Below are 19305 nucleotides of genomic sequence, written 5' to 3'. Positions count from 1 at the left end.
TTGTCCCACTGATGCTGTTACTTGTTTTGCTCTGCTGGTGTTACTACTGTTGCTGCTGCTGTTACTTGTTTTGCTCTTTTGCTGTTACTACTATTCCTGCTGCTGTTACTTGTTTTGCTCTGCTGCTGTTACTACTGTTGCTGCTGCTGTTACTTGTTTTGCTCTGCTGCTGTCACTACTGTTGTTCCTTGCCACTGCTGCTACTCGTTACACTGCTGCTACCTGCTACAATACTTTTTCTCACACCGTTGCCGGGAAAGAATATTTCCTGTCCATGGGCAACTTCTCGCGCCATTGATACAACCGTTAGGAATAGTCTGTCGTCAACAGATCGTTTCTGGGACCGTTGCTATCATACTACTTTGTTGTTGACACCTTGCTTGCAGATACTAATCTTTCAGGTGTGGTTGAATCTGACACATTCAGCTGCTAATACTTGAGAATATACTTTCACTTCCTGTCGTGCGAACCAACAAATTTGGGTTGAATACTCTACCCTCGAAAACTGCCTCGACCCCACGCGCTGGTGGGCTATTGCAAGACAATTTCTAATTGTTGAGTAATCGAGAACAACATTTTTCTACCCATTGCCAGGGATCTGCTAACATAGTCCGCCTCGGTTTTCTTCATGTGAGGAGCGCGGAGTGCCGTCGGATCCAGCAGACGGCTCAGATCTCCCGCAGCCGAAACCCTAGAGCGCTCGGGCCTTTTGGGCCGCAGGGGATAGGACCGGCCTAGGCTGAGGCCGCAGGCCAGAGGCCGGCGGGAGCCGGGTCGAAAGAGGAAAGGGCCCGCGTCAGGCCAAGGCCACAAGCCAGCTGGGCCACTCGGCCGATTTCGGCCAAAGTTTCTTTTTTATTTCAAAGTTTGTGCAATTTTGTTCAGTTTCTTTGGGCATTTTTAGGTAGATTTTATGCACTATTTTCCTATGAAAATCTTGCTAAGAAAATAGAAAAGAAAAAGTTCAAAGTTTCAATAAATATAGACAGAAAAGTTATATTAATTTTTCCGCAAAGAAAAATAAAAGTTTCTGAAAATAAAAGGAGATTTTCAGAAAAAGAAAATATCATGAATTTTATAAAAGGGATTATAAACTTCATGATAACAAAATATTTTTTCTGTAAAGTAGAAAAGTACATGAATTTTTTATATTCACGTTTCCGCTGCTAAATGATATATGAAATATGGTTATGTTATTTTCCTGACTAACGTTGTTAATAACATAATCATGTTGCATTATTGTCATAAAAGATGCACTTATTTCTATCATTTTCCCAATGGTAATGTAGATTTATTTGCATAGGCAATTGTATGTTTATTTTAACCAACCTAATTAATGCATATAATTGTCGTACTAATCTCGCTTAAATTGTGATTTCAGGAGGTTTCCACCAAATGAGTTGCCTCAAGGACGTTCCTACACTCAAAGGTGATAATTACTCTGAGTGGAGGAAGAAAGTTGACATGGCTCTTGTCATTGCTGAGGTAGACTAGGTTCTGGAGGAACCACAGCCAGTTGAACCTTCACAGCCAGTCAGAAATGCTGTTGATGTTGATGAGGCTTGAGAGAAAAAGAAGTGGGATAGTGCCAATGAGAAGATGTCATACTCCATAAACAGCAGAGAGTGGATAAATACCAACAAAAATGTTTGGCATTTGTAAAGAACACAATTGAGACCACCATTGTGGGCTCAATTGCAGAGTTTACTTTCGCAAGGGAGATGCTAAACAAGATAAAGAGCCAGTTCACTAGCTCTTCTAAGACATATGCCACCCAGTTGATAAAACAATTGGTCACAGAGAGCTACACTTGAGGTCGCCATGGCATAAGAGAGCACATCCTATGGATGAGCAATACAACAGCCAAGCTCAAGCCCGTGGATGCGGATCTGGAGATCAAACCAGCTCTCGTCGTCCACCTGGTCATGGCTTCGCTGTCAAACGAATTCGAGACCTTTTTTGTGAACTACAACATGCAACCTGAAACATGGGACATAGAAAAGGTCATAGCCATGTGTTCACAGGAAGAGGAGAGAATCAAAGCTTCACATGGTGGCTCCCTGAACTATGTGAAGGAAAAGAAAAATGTTTTCCAACCCAACAAAGGTTCTCCCTCAAAGCCACATGGAAAGGTTATGTCAAAGCTCCCGGTCATTATCAGCAAAAGCCTATTCCAGTGGACAAGGACACTTGTCTCTACTTCAAGAAGACATGGCACTACAAGAAGAATTGCCGTGCCTAGCTAAAGGCCTTCATGGCAAAGAGAGGTAACGATATCGTTTGTTTTGTAAATGAATCTCTGTATTTAAAGTTCTCGAAATCTACGTGGTGGATGGACTCAGTAGCAACGGTTCATGTTGCAAACTCTTTACAGGGATTCAGTTCGACGAGGACCATGCGTCGAAAAGAAAGAAGTATTGAAGTCGCAAATGGTGTCCAAGCAGAAGTTGAAGCTGTAGGTGATGTCTCATTGGAGCTAACCGAAGGATTCAAGCTTTTGCTTAGAGATGTACTATTCGTGCCTTCATGTAATAGGAATTTAATAAGTGTTTCATGCTTGGATAAATACAATTATCAATGCTTTTTTGGACATGGCAAATGTACCATTTGGTATAATAATGATTATGTAGGCAATGCCTTCCTTCATAATGAGCTTTATCTGTTATCACTTCGTGAAAAAGTGAATTATGCAATAATGTAAATGAGCATAGTTCCTTGTCGAACAAAGAAAAAAGAAAAGAAAGACAACTCACGACTCCTCGAAATTATGGCACTTTCGCTTGGGCCATATTTCCAGGGGGAGAATAGAAAGATTAGTCAAAAGTGAAATTCTTCCTCAGTTGGAGTTCTCTAACTTAGAACAATGCATTGATTGCATTAAAGGAAAGTATGTAAAACAGGTAAAGAAGGGTGCAAACCGAAGCACAGGAACACTGGAAATTATTCACACTGATATTTGTGGACCATTTCCGGTGAAAAGTGTGGATGGTTATGATTCGTTCATAACATTCACAGACGATTACTCCAGCTTCGATTACATTTATCCAATCAAAGAAAGAAATGAAGCATTGGATAAATTCAAGATATTCAAAGCTGAAGTTGAAAATCAGCTTGACAAAAAGATAAAGATAGTGAGGTCTGACCGTGGGGGGAGTACTACGGTCGACACACTCCATATGGCCAAGTCCCTGGACCTTTTGCAAAGTTCTTGTAGGAGACTGGCATAGTTGCCCAGTAATCAATGCCGGGCGCGCCTCAGCAAAATGGGGTAGCTGAAAGGCGCAACCGTACCCTTATGGATATGGTGCGCATCATGATGAGTTACTCCGACCTGCCATTGGGATTCGGGATGGAGGCGCTTAAAACCGCCATTCACATTCTCAACAGATGTGACAGCCCGATGCCGACGTTCCAGAAGATTCCCCCCTTTATTCCGTTTTCGTCATGTGGGTATTTTCTTTTGTCACATCATCATCGCATCATGCGCATCATCTGCATTGCATCGGCATCTCCGTTGCCGCCAGTTTTCAAACGTTGCATCCGTTGTTAGTTGCCGGTTAACGTTGTTGTTCGTTCCGAGCCTCACCGCACACGCACGCGCCCGCGACACCATCGTAACTCTGTTTTTAAAGCGTGTATAAATCTTTCTACGATTGATCTGGAATTTGTCGTGCGGTTTCATTTATATATAGGTAGGCCGCCTGTCAAAATTCGTCGCGATCGGAGTCCGTCTGGTACCCGGAAGGTCGACCGTAGCGGCACCATATTCGGTCTACCGTCGGACGTTTGTCGGTGTTTTAAAAATTCGTGCCGCGCCGCCCGTTCTCCCTCTCGTCTCCGGATATACCCTCTACACGGCCGCGTACCCATTCCCGCGTTCGAAATCGTCTGAATCCGACCGCACGGTTGGATCCAGAACGAAATTTCGGATAACCCTAGCCCCCCGTTTGTCTATATATAGACCCCCCGCGACTATTTTTAGATAGCAACCCCCTGCCTCGTTTTCCGTGCACCCCCGAAACCCTAGCCGCGCAGCCTCTCTCCTCCCTCCAGCCGCCGGGCCCGCGAAGCCCATCCGGGGCCCGCCCAAGCTCGGATCCAGCGCTCCCCAGCCGGCTCCCTCCTCCTCCCGATCTGCTCCTCCCGCGCCGCCCATGGCCGCTGTGCCCTCCGGTCGCCGCCTCGTGCCGCCGCCCTTGGCCGAGCCGTGCTTCCGGAGCCGCGACAGCCAGCGTTTGGTTCCCCCGCCACCCCGCAGCTCGCTCGAGCCCCTTTGCGCCGCCGCCGGCCGCCGCAACCCTTCCCGCTGCAGCCGCGTCGTCTCTTGCTGCCAGCAGCTCGCGCAGCCACCTCCTAGCCCTGCCGGCGCCGCCAGCCTCCGGCCGCGCATCCCCTGTCGCGCTCCGCCAGGCTACACCCTCGGTTCCCGCGTCGAATCCGGCGAGCCGAGGCCGATGAGGTTCTTCCTTATCCACCCGCTGCGAGCTCCATCGGCGGCCGATCCAGATCGGGATCCCGATCCCGCTGGCGCCCGTTGACCGAGCGAGCTCGCGCCGCCCCGTGGGCCGCGCACCGGCCCAGCGCTGCCTCCCCAGGCCGCCTTCCCTCTGCTGCCGAGCACCGACGCCCAGCTCGGCCTCCCCAGCGCCAGGCCGAGGCCCGACCAGCCCAGCTCCTCGGCCAGCCCCACCACGAGCGCCACTGCTCCAGGCCGGCCCAGCTCCTGGGCCAGATTTAGCCCGCGAGGTAAGCGCCCCCGAGCCCACTATCCCCCGCCCTAGGCGGCTGATTTTAAGTTGTGCATGCCCAGCTTTGGCCCATAGCATTTTAGGATTTTTCTCGGAATGTACTATTTTCAGATAAATACTATATTTCAAACGCCCGTAGATTATTATCCGTAAGTCGGATCGAGACGTGTAATATATGGTTTTGTGGTAGTTTTGCGAGTAGAACACGATTTCATGACTTTCATAATTAGTTGACGTAGTTTTACGTGCCAAACGCCTAGTTTAGCGTGCTGTCCCGATAGGGGAACGTCCCGTATTTATTTTTCTTGCGGTCCGGAATGCTCGAGCGCCTTAGCATGTTTTAGGAATCATTTTTGCATGTATTTCAGAGCGGTCAATTGTATTTTAGCGTGTAGGGATTTGTCGGTAATTTATTTTCCCGCGTATGGGTTATTTTTTCTCGCATTTATGTGCGGCATTATTTTGTGTTGCAAACCCCACATATTTTATATGTTTCCGGGGTAGAAAAATCCCATGAATTTTTCGGTGCAATTAGTTTTAGCATTAGAGCAAGTTAGTTCGCGATATATTTTGCTAAGTTGTCCTTTTGTTTAATTCATAGGATTTATTCCGTGCCTCGTTTGAATTAGTTGTCAACTAGGGAGTTCTTCTTTGATGTTTTGTTTAGCCCCTGGTATATTTAGTTGCAATAGAAATTCATGTTTAGGTGTGGTTTGATTGCTCTCAAGTTGCTAGAAATAGTGCTGATTTGGAGGAGCTGAAATATTTCTAAGTCTGGGATCTGTTATTATTTTGTTGCTGTCTTGTCTTGCTACCATCTTATGATCTGTAGCTCTTTTGAGGTTGGTCCAATGGAGTTAGTTGTACCTCTTGTGTTTCTCTAGCATGTTGTAAATGTTCATGCCATTTGGGGTCCTGTAGATATAGGTTTTGTTGCTGTCAATATTGCTTCAGATCGAAAACTGCACTTTCATGAGGTGTAATTTTCACTAAGTCTGAAATAGTGTGTGAGATGCCATTTTGTGTCTTCTTTTCCTAGTGCTCCTTGCTGCCACGCTAGTTGTTGTTAGTTGTTTGTAGTAGTGCGTCTTGCCCTCTTCCATTCCATGCCTTGCTTGGGCATATCGGAGTTGTGTAGCCGTAGTTGTGGGGCGTAGAAAATGCTATGTGGCTGATTTTGGCAGATTGTAGTCATTTCTTGTTTTGCTCGTAGTTTTTGAACCGTAGCTACGATTTGATCATGTCCTACACGAAACTTGCTTAGATTCTCGCGTAGTTTCTTTTTCTCTTGCTGTTTGTATGTTTTGAAGTGCTCGTAGCCGCGGTTGCACACATTTTGCATTCATGCCGTCATATCTTGCGGTGTCCGTATCTTTTGATCCGTAGCTCCGTTGGAGATGTTCTCTATGTGTAGTTTGCTTGAAATGACGCGTAGAATCATGTGAACCTACTTGTTTTGCTGTTTAACAACTAATAAATGTGTTAATCAGATCTGGACAGAATTGTAAATTAACATGTGAGGTCGTCTCGGAGATGCTATATGTCATTTCCGACCTCATTTAAAATGCCTAGATAGGTAGTTTAATTACGCTTCGCCTCTTGCCATGTTTAACCACATTTAATATTGCCGTGTATGTAACCGGGATAGAACTAAATAATTAACGTGGAGTTTCGTCAATATGCAACTCGTTGCATATTGAACTTCACCTAATGTGTAGTGTTTGATTGTGTGATTTGTCATGCCGTGACTTGCATGTATCCAGCTGCTCATGCATCATTCGAGTTGTGCATCGTGTGGTGAATTCCGTGTGTTGATTTGTGTTTCCGGTTTGCTCCGTCTCGATAGAGTTCCGCAGCGTGCCGGATTGTGAGGACCCGTTCGACTACGTCGGTTCGTCTGCTTCACGGAGGCATTCTTCTTCCAAGCGAGATCTCAGGAAATATGACCATTTCCCTAGATATCATTACTATCATTGCCATGCTAGTTATTTCGATGCTACCGATTATGTCTCGTTGCCTACCACATGTTATATATCAGCCTCTCAACAATGCCATGATAAGCTTCAACCTGTTCAACCTAGCAAACCATTGATTGGCTATGTTACTCCTTGTTTAACCCTGTGTTAGCGTTGCTAGTTGCAGGTGCAGATGTTTCCATGTGAAAACATGGGTTCCTTGTTATATCACCATATGTAAATGCTATTTAATTTAATGCACCTATATACTTGGTAAAAGGTGGAATGCTCGGCCTTTTCTAGCCTGGTGTTTTGTTCCACTATTGCCCCCTTAGTTACGGGCTACCGGTGTGATGTTCCATAATTGAGCGCTCCTAACACGATCGGGGTTGTTATGGGGACCCCCTTGATAATTCGTTTTAGATTAAGACTGGTCTGGCAAGGACCAACTTTGGTACAACATTTGCCTAATAACCTAATACTAATGCATAGGGACCCGCCGGCACCCGAGGAAATTTAATCAACCCCCGGGCCAGTGCTCCTCATGAGTGTTGGTCCAAAACAGAGCACTGTGCGGGGCCACCGCGAGGAAACTCAAGGTTTGGCACTTGTACGCGTCGCTTATCCGTCGTGTCCTGAGAACGAGGTACGCGACTCCTATCGGGATCGTCGACACGTCGGGCGGCCTTGCTGGATTAGTTTTACCTTTGACGAGATATCTTGTGCATCGGGATTCCGGTGATGCTTTTGGTAATCTCATAGTCGAGGTTTTCCACTAGGGAATCCGACGAGATCGCGAGCTTCGTGATTGAGGATTTCTATGCGGCTTGTGGTAATTTGTGATGGACTAGTTGGAGCACCCCTGCAGGGTTAAATCTTTCGGAAAGCCGTGCCCGCGGTTATGTGGCAACGTGGAAACTTTGTTTAACACTGGTTCTAGATAACTTGAAGGTAACTTAATTAAAACTTGCCAACTGTGTGTGTAACCGTGACTGTCTCTTTCGTAAGTTCCTTCTCCGATCGAGGACACGGTGGGGTTATGTCTGACGTAGGTAGGTGTTCAGGATCATTCTTTTGATCATCAGTAGTACACGTCCGTTATGCGTAGATCTTCCCCCTCTTATTTCTTGTACTCGTAAGTTAGCCACCAAATATATGCTTAGCCGCTGCTGCAACCTCACCACTTAACCATGCCTCACCCATTAAGCTTTGCTAGTCTTGATACCTTTGGAAATGAGATTGCTGAGTCCCCTCTGGCTCACAGTTTACTACAACACCAGTTGCAGGTACATGTAAAGGTTACTTGACGCGAGCGCGTTGACTGTTCATTTGGAGTTGCTTCTTCTTCTTCTTCTTCATCATCGATCTAGGATGGGTTCCAGGCCGGCAGCCTGGGATAGCAAGGATGGACGTCGTTCTTCTTTTGTCGTTTGTTTTCGTCCGTAGTCGGACCCTGCTCTTCTTCATGATGTTTATGTAATGTACTGCCGTGACTCTGATGTAGCTTGTGGCGAGTGTAAGCCAACTCTCTTTATATATCTCTTATTTTCAGTACTTGTACTTGTAACGATATCCATACTTGCGACACGACGAGATGCGTTTCTATCCCTGACGAGACCTTCATGCCAAATTGAGGATAGGGTCGCATCTTGGGCATGACAAGTTGGTATCAGAGCAAGGACCGACCTAGGAGCCCCTTGATTGATCGAGCTTGGCTGAGTCGAGTCTAGTGAAAAAATAATTTGAGTCTAGTTATATATCAGAGAGTAGGATTCTTTTTTGTCCTCTTCTATGCTCTGGTGAGGAATCTTGACGTAATAATTTAATTCTACTCCTCTTCTCACTCAAATTTTTTTTAGGATCACGCGGATATTTTTGAGATCTATATGATGCCGATGTGACGGAGTTCTGTCTTGGTGCCTCCTATCTGCTCTAAGTCTCAGGGGAGTTGAGCTGTAGGGGATTCTTGAGCACATCGTTATCATTCAGATTTCTTAGTATCTCAGAACGAAGGATGTTCGTAATTGCTTCAATACTAGTAGTGGCGAGATAACCCCGATGTCCCCAGTACTGGTGCAGATTGTTCGGGAGTACTGCCATACTTTGTATCGTTGTGATCACGAGGGTCTGTTGTAGATGAAGGTCCGAGATTCTGGTAGTGTGTTGACGGATGTGATACAAGTGACGGGTTAGTTTAGGAGTTGTGTGAAATACTCCTTCTATCCGTGTACCAGATTGCATGACCAGATATTTCAGGAATTCATAGGTGGGAATTCAAGTAGTTGCTTATAGGACAATCTTCCAACAAATACATGATATTAGGTTGGGGTTCGACATCTAGTGGATTCGTTTGTTCACGGTCGAGTTACAGCGGTACACGTTGTGTCTTAAAGAGTCCTTGTAGCTGGCTATGACTCGGGGATGCTTCGTATGTCGGATGCACTGCCTTGCACTTGATGGCTACTGTAAAATCGAGCCCGTGCGATTCTGTCCACGAAAATATCGGACGAAATCTTTCTCATGAATTTGTTCTCGCTTGCTTCATAAGCCTCACCCTTTGTTTTGTTGAACTATGGTAATTCAAGTTGCTTCGATGTCAAGTGGTGTTTCAAATCTTTTCTAAGAGGTGTTCTCATATTTTTATATGAGAGTATTAATTCTTTGCTCAATCAGATTGTCTTATAAATTCCTTTCAACCGGAGTTGTTATGTCAAGTCTTTTCAACCGGTGTGTTTCTCTCCAAGTGGATTCAATCCTCTCCAATTCTTGCAGATCCTTCTCTCATTTATTCCGGAGTTCATCTCATCTGTCTCGAGTTGTCTTTGTTTTCCCCCACCCTCCCGCCCTTTTTCTCAGTGATTCAATTTTTATCCAGGAGTTTTCTTTTCATTGTGCTTCCATTGTCTGTTCTTTTCTCTCTTACCCGGTGATGCATTCTGAAGATTCTCAGGAGCTTCGTGTTCATCTTTATTCATTCTTGTCATCTTTTCCGGTGAATTTAATTCAGCTATCCGTGTTCATCATATCCTAATTATCCTTGTAATTCTCTTTCATGTTGGATATTTCTTTCAGTCTATCTTGGTTATTCATTCCTCTCTTTTAATCCGGTGCGTTGAAGATGTCTCAGAGTTTCTTGTTTTCAATTCTTTAATTATTTCAAGGTACTAACCTCATCTAGTTTTCTTTTTACCGGTGCAATATCTCTCTTTCTAGCAATCTTTGCTAACGGTGGTTTCTTTGAGTGGGCCCATAACCCATAGGTTCTTTCCCAGGATCTTACCTGGATCTTGTAATCTTTTCCAGAGACCTCTAAATCTTTTCAACTATGACGTAAGTATGATTTTCATCAGTCATATTCCTTCTTCAAGTTCTATTTGAGTTAATTCTCATATTGACTCAACCTTTCATTCTTCTTTATTCCGGAGTGTCTCAACTATTCTTGGTGGTGTTGTTCTCGTCATCATTTCAGCTTGGTGCCATCATCTTAATTGTTGTCAATCATGAGTATTCCTTCCTTGCTATCCGATGCATTTATGAGTTGCTCTCATTCTCGATCCTCCGAAGGCCATTATTTCTGAAGATTCTTCGTTCTCAGCTTTCAGCTTTCATCCTCAATTCTTCTCCATTGTTGTCTCTTCGTTCGTCTCTCGGTTATCCGGTGCCTTGTTCTAGTTTTATTTCAAGTGGATCATGATCTCTTCATTCTCATATATCTCCATTCATGCATGATTGCCTCTTTCGTCTCAATTCTTGCTGGTGGTTGTTTCAAGACTTCTTATGTTTGGCTTTATCTATCTCTCTTTAATCATTTCTAGAAGAATAAGTTGTACGCTAAATTCGTTGCTTGTCATCAATTTAACTTGATGAAGGATAAGCATAACATAATTGTTATTCTTGTTCGTAGTGATCTTGATTCTTCTTCCGGAGTGGCTCACATTATCAATTCTTTTTTCTTTCTTCTCAAGTGTTCTTATCTTTTCTTTTCCGGAGTTCCAAGTTTTATCAAGTATCTCTTTGTGAAGCTTCATCTAAATCTTGGCAAGGTCATAATCTTATTCTTTTCTACCTTCGTATCGTTGCATCATTCATTTGTATATGGAGGTCCTTCATGGTACTTCATCAAGGTTTCAATCCTTTCTCAAAGTGTTCTTCAAGATTCTTATTGGAGAACCTAAAGTTTTTTTTCTTGCATTTCCAATGCGTTTGTTCTCCTTCATCCTTTGAGATGGTATTATAGCATTCTTGTTAGTGTTGGAGCCTCGAAGAGTTTTTCCTTTCAAGAATGAGATACTTAAATCCACCAATTCTATGATCATGAGATATTTGCAACCCATGATTTCTTCATTGAGCTATCTTGGTTTGGATTTCACCTAAAGCTTTTCCTATGGATGGTTGCTATCATGGTGTTTGTCATTAATCCAAGTTCTCAATGTATCCTCTTGGTGTAAGAAGTATTCATATCTTGTTGCTCCCAATCTATCCTTGTTTCTTTTAGTGGTTGGTGGACACCTCTTAAATGTTGAGATGATCTTCATAACCCCACTTCTACCTTGTTATTTTCGTTGTAGGTTTTACAACTACTACATCATTTCTATGTCCGGGGACTCTTCAATTCTATTGTGATGATAGTTGTCATTCTTTTCTTCATTCTCTTCTTCCGCTTGAGCTAGTTCCTATTCTCTTCTTCCGCAGGCATTGTGATGTTGCTCTTTTGGGTCTATCATCTTGTTCTACCAAGATCATGGTGTTCCCTTGTTCTATTTAGTTGTTGGTTGTGTATATTGTCTAATTCTATCTTCTTATCGAATTTTTTGTCCCATTTTCCTACCAAAGTGCTGCCGAAATTTTCCGTGAATTCTTGATTGCTTCTCATATCATTCCTCATCTCTTTGCAACCTTCAAGGATCGTTGGTTTCACTCATTTGTCAAAGAAGTGACTAAGTTTTACCTCTTGTTCTTTCTCATTCTCTTTCCCCTTTCATTCTTGGATCTCGGGGCGAGATCCTCTTGTGGTGTAGGAGAGTTGTGACAGCCCGATGCCGACGTTCCAGAAGATTCCCCCCTTTATTCCATTTTCGCCGTGTGGGTATTTTCTTTTGTCACATCATCATCGCATCATGTGCATCATCTGCATTGCATCAGCATCTCCGTTGCCGCAGTTTTCAAACGTTGCATCCGTTGTTAGTTGCCGGTTAACGTCGTTGTTCGTTCCAAGCCTGACCGCACACGCACGCGCCCGCGGCACCGTCGTAACTCTGTTTTTAAAGCGTCTATAAAACTTTCTCCGATTGAGCTGGAATATGTCGTGCGGTTTTATTTATATATAGCTAGGCCGCCTGTCAAATTTCGTCGCGATCGGAGTCTGTCTGGTACCCGAAAGGTCGACCGTAGCGGCACCGTATTCGGTCTACCGTCGGACGTCTGTCGGTGTTTTAAAAATTCATGCCGCGCCGCCCGTTCTCCCTCTCGTCTCCGAATATCCCCTCTACACGGCCGCGTACCCATTCCCGCGTTCGGAATCGTCCGAATCCGACCGCACGGTTGGATCCGAAACGAAATTTCGGATAACCCTAGCCCCCCGTTTGTCTATATATAGACCCCCCGTGCCTATTTTTAGACAGCAGCCCCCTGCCTCGTTTTCCGTGCACCCCCGAAACCCTAGCCGCGCAGCCTCTCTCCTCCCTCCAGCCGCCGGGCCCGCGAAGCCCATCTGGGGCCCGCCCAAGCCCGGATCCAGCGCGCCCCAGCCGGCTCCCTCCTCCTCCCGATCTGCTCCTCCCGCGCCGCCCATGGCCGCCGTGCCCTCCGGTCGCCGCCTCGTGCCGCCGCCCTTGGCCGAGCCGTGCTGCCGGAGTCGCGACAGCCAGCGTTCGGTTCCCGCGCCACCCGACAGCTCGCTCGAGCCCCGTTGCGCCGCCGCCGGCCGCCGCAACTCTTCCCGTCGGCAGCCGCGCCGTCTCTTGCTGCCAGCAGCTCGTGCAGCCACCTCCTAGCCCTGCCGGCGCCGCCAGCCTCCGGCCGCGCATCCCCTGTCGCGCTCCGCCAGGCTGCCCCCTCGGTTCCCGTGTCGAATCCGGCGAGCCAAGGCCGACGAGGTTCTTCCTTATCCAGCCGCTGCGAGCTCCATCGGCGGTCGATCCAGATCGGGATCCCGATCCCGCTAGCGCCCGTTGGCCGAGCGAGCTCGCGCCACCCCGTGAGCCCCGCGCTGCCTCCCCAGGCCGCCTTCCCTCTGCTCCCGAGCGCCGACGCCCAGCTCGGCCTCCCCAGCGCCAGGCCGAGGCCCGACCGTTCTAGCTCCTCGGCCAGCCCCACCACGAGCGCCATTGCTCCAGGCCGGCCCAGCTCCTGGGCCAGATTTAGCCCGCGAGGTAAGCGCCCCCGAGCCCACTATCCCCCGCCCTAGGCGGCTGATTTTAAGTTGTGCATGCCCAGTTTTGGCCCGTAGCATTTTAGGATTTTTCTGGGAATTTACTATTTTCAGATAAATACTATATTTCAAACGCCCGTAGATTATTATCCGTAAGTCGGACCGAGACGTGTAATATATGGTTTTGTGGTAGTTTTGCGAGTAGAACACGATTTCATGACTTGCATAATTAGTTGACGTAGTTTTACGTGCCAAACGCCTAGTTTAGCGTGCTGTCCCAATAGGGGAACGTCCCGTATTTATTTTTCTTGCGGTCCGGAATGCTCGAGCGCCTTAGATAAAATGTCCACGTTTCAGGAATCATTTTTGCATGTATTTCAGAGCGGTCAATTGTATTTTAATATGTAGGGATTTGCCGGTAATTTATTTTCCCGCGTATAGGTTATTTTTTCTCGCATTTATGTGTGGCATTATTTTGTGTTGCAGACTCCACATATTTTATATGTTTTCTATGCAATTAGTTTTAGCATTAGAGAAACTTAGTTCGCGAGATATTTTGCTAAGTTGCCCTTTTGTTTAATTCGTAGGATTTATTCCGTGCCTCGTTTGAATTAGTTGTCAACTAGGGAGTTCTTCTTAGATGTTTTGTTTAGCCCCTGGTATTTTTAGTTGCAATAGAAATGCATGTTTAGGTGTGGTTTGATTGCTCTCAAGTTGCTAGAAATAGTGCTGATTTGGAGGAGCTGAAATATTTCTAAGTCTGGGATCTGTTATTATTTTGTTGCTGTCTTGTCTTGCTAGCATCTTGTGATCTGTAGCTCTTTTGAGGTCGGTCCAATGGATTAGTTGTACCCCTTGTGTTTCTCTAGCATGCTGTAAATTTTCATGCCATTTGGGGTCCTGTAGATATAGGTTTTTTTGTTGTCAATATTGCTTCAGATCAAAAACTGCACTTTCATGAGGTGTAATTTTCACTAAGTCTGAAATAGTGTGTGAGATGCCATTTTGTGTCTTCTTTTCCTAGTGCTCCTTGCTGCCACGCTAGTTTTTGTTAGTTGTTTGTAGTAGTGCATCTTGCCCTCTTCCGTGCCATGCCTTGATTGGGCATATCGGAGTTGTGTAGCCGTAGTTGTGGGCGTAGAAAATGATATGTGGCTGATTTTGGCAGATTGTAGTCATTTCTTGTTTTGCTCGTAGTTTTTGAACCGTAGCTCCGATTTGATCGTATCCTACATGAAACTTGCTTAGATTGTCGCGCAGTTTCTTTTTCTCTTGCTGTTTGTATGTTTTGAAGTGCTCGTAGCCACCGTTGCACACATTTTGCATTCATGCCGTCATATCTTGCGGTGTCCGTATCTTTTGATCCGTAGCTCCGTTGGAGATGTTCTCTATGTGTAGTTTGCTTGAAATGACGCGTAGAATCACGTGAACCTATTTGTTTTGGTGTTTAACAACTAATTAAATGTGTTAATTCAGATCTGGACAGAATTGTAAATTAACATGTGAGGTCGTCTCAGAGATGCTATATGTCATTTCCGACCTCATTTAAAATGCCTAGATAGGTAGTTTAATTAAGCTTCACCTCTTGCCATGTTTAACCACATTTAATATTGCCGTGTATGTAACCGAGATAGAACTAAATAATTAACGTGGAGTTTCGTCAATATGCAACTCGTTGCATATTGAACTTCACCTAATGTGTAGTGTTTGATTGTGTGATTTGTCATGCCGTGACTTGCATGTATCCAGCTGCTCATGCATCATTCGAGTTGTGCATCGTGTGGTGAATTCCGTGTGTTGATTTGTGTTTCCGGTTTGCTCCGTCTCGATAGAGTTCCGCAGCGTGCCAGATTGTGAGGACCCGTTCGACTACGTCGGTTCGTCTGCTTCACGGAGGCATTCTTCTTCCAAGCGGGATCTCAGGCAAGATGACAATTTCCCTAGATACCATTACTATCATTGCCATGCTAGTTATTTCGATGCTATCGATTATGTCTCGTTGCCTACCACATGTTATATATCAGCCTCTCAACAATGCCATGATAACCTTCAACCTGTTCAACCTAGCAAACCACTGATTGGCTATGTTACTGCTTGTTTAACCTTGTGTTAGCGTTGCTAGTTGCAGGTGCAGATGTTTCCATGTGAAAACATGGGTTCCTTGTTATATCACCATATTTAAATGCTATTTAATTTAATGCACCTATATACTTGGTAAAAGGTGGAAGGCTCGGCCTTTTCTAGCCTGGTGTTTTGTTCCACCTTTGCCCCCTTAGTTACCAGCTACCGGTGTTATGTTCCATAATTGAGCGCTCCTAACACGATCGGGGTTGTTATGGGGACCCCCTTGATAATTCGTTTTAGAGTAAGACTGGTCTGGCAAGGCCCAACTTTGGTACTACATTTGCCTAATAACCTAATAATAATGCATAGGGACCCGCCGGCACCCGAGGAAATTTAATCAACCCCCGGGCCAGTGCTCCTCATGAGTGTTGGTCCAAAATAGAGCACTGTGCGGGGCCACCGCGAGGAAACTTGAGGTTTGGCACTTGTACGCGTCGCTTATCCGTCGTGTCCTGAGAACGAGGTACGCGACTCCTATCGGGATCGTCGACACGTCGGGCGGCCTTGCTGGATTAGTTTTAACTTTGACGATATATCTTGTGCATCGGGATTCCGGTGATGCTTTGGGTAATCTCAGAGTTGAGGTTTTCCACTAGGGAATCCGACGAGATCGCGAGCTTCATGATTGAGGATTTCTATGCGGCTTGTGGTAACTTGTGATGGACTAGTTGGAGCACCCCTGCAGGGTTAAATCTTTCGGAAAGCCGTGCCCGCGGTTATGTGGCAACGTGGAAACTTTGTTTAACACTGGTTCTAGATAACTTGAAGGTAACTTAATTAAAACTTGCCAACTGTGTGCGTAACCGTGACTGTCTCTTTCGTGAGTTCCTTCTCCGATCGAGGACACGGTGGGGTTATGTCTGACGTAGGTAGGTGTTCAGGATCATTCATTTGATCATGAGTAGTTCACGCCCGTTATGCGCAGATCTTCCCCCTCTTATTTCTTGTACTCGTAAGTTAGCCACCAAATATATGCTTAGCCGCTGCTGCAACTTCACCACTTAACCATGCCTCACCCATTAAGCTTTGCTAGTCTTGATATCTTTGGAAATGAGATTGCTGAGTCCCATGTGGCTCACAGTCTACTACAACACCAGTTGCAGGTACAGGTAAAGGTTACTTGACGCGAGCGCGTTGACTCTTCATTTGGAGTTGCTTCTTATTCTTCTTCTTCATCGATCTAGGATGGGTTCCAGGCCGGCAGCCTGGGATAGCAAGGATGGACGTCGTTCTTCTTTTGTCGTTTGTTTTCGTCCGTAGTCGGACCCTGCTCTTCTTCATGACGTTTATGTAATGTACTGTCGTGACTCTGATGTAGCTTGTGGCGAGTGTAAGCCAACTCTCTTTATATATCTCTTCTTTTCAGTACTTGTACTTGTAACGATATCCATTCTTGCGACACGACGAGATGCGCTTCTATCCCTGACGAGGCCTTCTTGCCAAATTGAGGATAGGGTCGCATCTTGGGCGTGACAACAGAGTACCAAGCAAGTCTGTGCCCAAAACACCGCACGAGCTGTGGACAGGAAGAGTGCCATCCCTGCAACACTTCAGGGTGTGGGGATGCCCAACTGAGGCCAAAATGTTTAATCCAAACATTGGAAAGTTAGATCCAAAAATAGTGAGTTCCCATTTCATTGGCTACCCTGATAGATCTAAAGGTTTTCATTTCTACTGTCCAGAAAGATACACAAAGTTTGTAGAAACGAGACATGCGGTCTTCTTAGAGGACAAAATGATGAGGGGGAGCTTGGTGTTGGGGAACGTTGCATGGAAAACAAAAAATTTCCTATGCACACGAAGACCTATCATGGTGATGTCCATCTACGAGAGGAGATTAGATCTACGTACCCTTGTAGAACACACAGCGGTAAGCGTTAAGAAACGCGGTTGACATAGTGGTAAAGTTTCGTGATTCAAATCACCGTCGTCCCACGATCTGTCCCTCGAATGGTTCCGATCTAGTGCCGAACGGACGACACCTCCGCGTTCAGCACACTACATCTCGACGATGATCTCGGCCTTCTTGATCTAGCAATCGAGACGGAGAAGTAGAAGACTTCTCCGACATCATGACGGTGCTCCGCTGGTGGTGACGATCTACTCCTGCAGGGTTCCGCCCGAGCTCCGCACAAATCCGATCTAGAGGTAAAACTATGTGGAATAGCCCTGAGTTGCACGTGGCAAAGTTGTGTCTCAAAAAGCCCTAAACCACCACTATATATAGGAGGAGGGGAGGGCCAAGCCTTGAGGCACAAGGGCCTCAAGGTGCGCCGGCCGCCAGGAGGAGGAGGACTCCTCCTCCAATTCGGTTTGGGAAGGAGGAGTCCTCCTCTTCCTTCCCACCTCCCTCTTTCCTTTTTTATCTTCTTTTCTTTTGGTATTTTCTTATGTGGCGCCATAGTTCTCTTGGGGTGACTCCACCAGCCCAATAAGGACATGGTGCGCCACCCTAGGGCCGTGGGCTCACTCCCGGGTGGGTGGGCCCCTCCCGATAAACACCCGGAACCCATTCGTCACTCCCGGTACACTGCCGGAATTGCTCGAAATTTTCCGGTGACCAAATGAAACCATCCTATATATCAATCTTCGTTTTCAGACCATTTCGGAAACCCTCGTGACGTCTGTGATCTCATCCGGGACTCCGAACAACATTCGGTAACCACACATATAATTCAACTATACTAAAACATCATCGAACCTTAAGTGTGCAGACCCTGCGGGTTGGAGAACTATGTAGAAATGACCCGAGACACTCCTCGGTCAATATCCAATAGCGGGACCTGAATGCCCATATTGGATCCTATATATTCTCCGAAGATCTTATCGGTTGAACCTCAGTGCCAAGGATTCATATAATCCCGTATGTCATTCCCTTTGTCCTTCGGTATGTTACTTGCCCGAGATTCGGTCGTCGGTATCCGCATACTTATTTCAATCTCGTTACCGACAAGTATCTTTACTCATTCTGTAATACAATATCCCATGATTTATACTTAGTCACATTGCTTGCAAGGCTTGTGTGTGATGTTGTATTATCGAGTGGGCCCCGAGATACCTCTCTGTCACACCGAGTGACAAATCCCAGTCTTGATCCATACTAACTCAACGGACACCTTCGGAGATACCTGTAGAGCACCTTTATAGTTACCCAGTTACGTTGCGACGTTTGATGCACACAAGGTATTCCTTCGGTGCCAGTGAGTTATATGATCTCATGGTCATAGGAACAAATACTTGACACAAAGAAAACAATAGCAATAAAACGTCACGATCAATATGCTACGTTCATAGTTTGGGTCTAGTCCATCACATGATTCCCGTAATGATGTGATCCAGTTATCAAGTGACAACACTAGCATTTATTCAGAAAACCTTGACTATCATTGATCAACTGGCTAGCCAACTAGAGGCTTGCTAGGGACATTGTTTTGTCTATGTATCCACACATGTATCTATGTTTTCATTCAATTCAATTATAGCATGGATAATAAACAATTTTCTTTAAACAGGAAATATAATAATAACTATTTATCATTGCCTCTAGGGCATATTTCCAACACTTGGTAGCTCAAAAAATTGATGTTGAGGAGAAGAGGGTGCATGCAACCATTTCGATGATTCAAGAGCCATTTTTCTCACTACCCGTTCTGACTCCAAAGATGACAACTATGGGAGAAGACCCGGAACCTGTCCTTCAGGAGCCGACTGAACCTGTTGTTGATCATGAAAGGGAAGTGCAGCAAGAAATAGTAGAAAGTGTGCCAGAGAATGAGGCACTTAGAAGGTCTAATAGAACAAGGAGACCGGCTATTTCTACTGATTATAAAGTCTATAACACATAAATGGTTCATATGGAAGGTGATCCCACCACATATGAAGAAGCCATTAAAATCCCTCACTCATCAAAATGGCTAGAGGCAATGGAAGATGAGATGAAATCGATGAGTTCCAACGATGTTTGGGACTTAGAAATTATTCCTAAAGGAGCAAAGACAGTAGGCTGTAAATGGGTCTACAAAACAAAGTATGACTCTAACAGGAATATAGAAAAGTATAAAGCCCGACTTGTGGTAAAAGGATTTACACAAAGAGAAGGGATAGACTA

Source organism: Hordeum vulgare, chromosome 4H (assembly GCF_904849725.1).
Source record: "Hordeum vulgare subsp. vulgare chromosome 4H, MorexV3_pseudomolecules_assembly, whole genome shotgun sequence".
NCBI classification, from domain to species: domain Eukaryota; kingdom Viridiplantae; phylum Streptophyta; class Magnoliopsida; order Poales; family Poaceae; genus Hordeum; species Hordeum vulgare.
This window is presented reverse-complemented; position numbering follows the sequence as displayed.